At 35.8% G+C, this 3078-nt stretch overlaps 1 long non-coding RNA gene across 2 annotated transcripts; it reads right to left on the reverse strand.

The window, feature by feature from the left end:
• Positions 1-297: 297 nt before the first annotated feature.
• Positions 298-2829, reverse strand: LOC127987793 (uncharacterized). 2 transcript variants are annotated; one of them, XR_008161401.1, is made up of 6 exons: positions 2759-2829; positions 2592-2657; positions 2238-2355; positions 1971-2068; positions 977-1103; positions 298-826 (listed from the first exon to the last, which is right to left on the reverse strand). It is a non-coding gene; the product is annotated as an uncharacterized LOC127987793 (long non-coding RNA). The 2 variants fall into 2 exon arrangements; XR_008161400.1 differs by having other exon boundaries at positions 2238-2306; positions 2759-2801.
• Between the last annotated feature and the right edge of the window lie 249 nt (positions 2830-3078).

Below are 3078 nucleotides of genomic sequence, written 5' to 3' on the forward strand. Positions count from 1 at the left end.
GTCAGCCACAACTGAACCAGATCTGGGCCACATCTCAGAAATGGTGTGGGTGACATCTGGGCCAGAACTGGCCCAGTTTTGTCTGACAGAAGTCGGCCACAACTTTGCCAGATCCATGCCGCATCTCACAAATGGCATGGGCGACACCTGGCCCAGATGTCAACCACGCCATTTCTGAGATGTGGCCCAGATCCGTCCCAGTTGTGGCTGACTTCTGGGTTAGATATGGCCCATATTTACCCTTTCTAGACACAAAAGAATATGTAATTCATCCAGAATAAAGAAAACACTCATGTAGTTTAAACTGCTTTATTAAAATATAAAAATTAGACAAATTAATATACATACATGAATACAACTGCATGTGTGTATATATATATAAAACAAATACATTTACATTATTACAAAATAAAAAATACAGATAAATATTTATAAATATAGTTAAATACACATTAACATTACATTTACATTTAGCAGACACTTTTATCCAAAGCAACTTACAAATGAGGACAATGGAAGCAATCAAAATCAACAAAAGAGCAATGATATACAGGTGCTGGTCATATAATTAGAATATCATCAAAAAGTTGATTTATTTCTCTAATTCCATTAAAAAAGTGAAACTTGTATATTATATTTATTCATTACACATAGACTGATATATTTCAAATGTTTATTTCTTTTAATTTTGACGTTTATAACTGACAGCTAAATTCAGACGCGGCAGAGAGGAGTGAGTATGAGAAACATTCAGATACACAGGCTGATTCAGTCTTCTGAATTGGGAGTAGCGAACATGCATTATAAACTTCTTTCAAATTAGAATCTGTTGGGGAGATAAAATGTGCAAGATAACGTATATGTACTAATAAAAACATCAAACAAAAAATATGTATCTTTTACTCTCCAGTACTGAAAGCAGAACTGATAAGGGAGCCCTTGATACTGTGACACAGCTCTTTCAAATTAACATTACCTTTTTTGCAGTGGCGGTAGTTTGTATGTCCATCTATAGTTGCCATCATCTAAGGTCTTTTGAGTACTGGTATCATCTGAAGTCCTCACAAGTCCTGCAAGTCCTGTGCTGTGCAGTTTCTAATAACCTTGGGATGGACATTTGCAGAAACAGGAAGGCAAAGGGAGAAAGATTAGCATAGCTGCTGTTCATATCATTTCAGGCAATGTGCACTTTTTACTATTTCATCAATGGAGTACATTACTCCAGTCTTCAGTGATACATCTTCAGAAATCATTCTAATATGATGATTTACTGCTCAAGAAACATTTCTGATTATGATCAATGTTAAAATACAGACGTGCTGATTTTTTTTTTTTTGTTGGATTCATTGTTACATAGACTCCAAACATGTGAATGTTAGTGTTACATGCATCAAATTGTTCAAAATCATCTGTTTCAAATAGTGTTCCTGTAGCTCAACTGGTAGAGCACTGTGCTAGCAAGCAAGCGCAAGGTTGGGGGTTTGATTCCCCGGGAACACATGATATGTAAAAATTTATAGCCTGAATGCACTGTAAGACACTTTGGATAAAAGCGTCTGCAAAAATGCATAAATAAATGCAGGTCTTTTGAACTTTGTATTCATCTGTGAATCCTGAAAAATAAAATGCATCACGGTTTCCACAAAGAAAAATGAAGCAGCACAACTGTTTCAACGCTGATAATAAGTTTCTTGAGCAGCAAATCAGCATTTCTGAGGGATCCATGTGACACTGAAGACTGGAGAAATGATGCTGAAAATACAGCTGCACATCACAGGAATAAATTAGTTTATAATGTATTCACATAGAAAACAGCTATTTTAAATTGTAATAATATTTCACAATATTACTCTTTTTACATATTTTAATCAAATAATTACTACAGAGGTGAGCAGAAGATAATTATTACAAATTGTATCAACTTCAAGCTTTTGAACACTGGTGTACTGTATATTTGAGGTTTGACTTACTGTACTAGTCTTGTGGTCAATAGCGTCTTGGAGATGTTGTCTTACAGTAGGTTCACTTCGACTCTGCTGGATGCAGCAGGCCATCAGCACTGAAGAATCTAGGAACAAAACAAGCAATTTGACACAGAGCCGACGATATTTAGTCTGCAGTTCCAGGTTTATTAGATGGAAACAAGCTAGAGCAGGTGAGATGAAAAAATAAATAAATAAAATAACAGATTCATTGCGATATATGTTGTGAAAAAAATGCATATTAGGTTACCTAACCTTTTCAGCGCTTCCTACATCTCTGTCAGCAGCTCCCTTCAGAAATATTGAAATCTTGGACACTCCCTTCTGTTGTAGAAGGATTATTTTGTCACTCTTGAAATCGCAGAACAGTTTTCTGTTTACCATAAAAGATCAAAACAACTTTAGTTTTCTGCCAATTTTCGCGCTCCTTGATAACGTGACGTCATCGATAAACAGTAAAGTGTAAATGTTAAGGTTAAATAAATTAAGCAATTTCCAATCATCCATTGAAAGATTACCAACAAAACAGTCAAAAGCTATCATCTACAGATGAAGATTTGATTAAAAGCCCAAACTTTCATAAATAAGAGCACAAAAGAGTTATCATACCTGACGATACGTCGTCTGAAAACGGTAGAAATGCTAACGGACTTTTTCGAAGACATTAAACCATTCCTATAAAGTAGATAAACAACAGAAGCGAGTCAAATACAAGTAAGAGAAGTGTCAACAACAGTTACAAGTAATATTTGTGTGATTTTATGGACTTAACTCACCTGAAAACAGTGAAATCAGCGAGAAACGGGGTGTTTCCTCGTGACATCTGCAGTGTTAAGCTCCGTTTCCATGGCAACTCTATCCGGTCCGCGCGCACGCCCATGAAAGCACGTCACGAATTAAAAGTCACATACTTACGTTACATAAATAAACTTATGAATAAACATATGCCCCTTATTTTTTTCTGTAAGAGGGGGCGCGGCCATTTGTAAATTTAATGTGTCTGGCTTTCGGTGTCATTCCAGCTATATCAGCTGTACAAGCTTGTTTTGCTGTTTACTGTTGCAAACTGCTGTATCTTACCATGTTATTTTTAATG

This window comes from Carassius gibelio, chromosome B22 (assembly GCF_023724105.1).
Source record: "Carassius gibelio isolate Cgi1373 ecotype wild population from Czech Republic chromosome B22, carGib1.2-hapl.c, whole genome shotgun sequence".
In the NCBI taxonomy this organism is placed as follows: Eukaryota; Metazoa; Chordata; class Actinopteri; order Cypriniformes; family Cyprinidae; genus Carassius; species Carassius gibelio.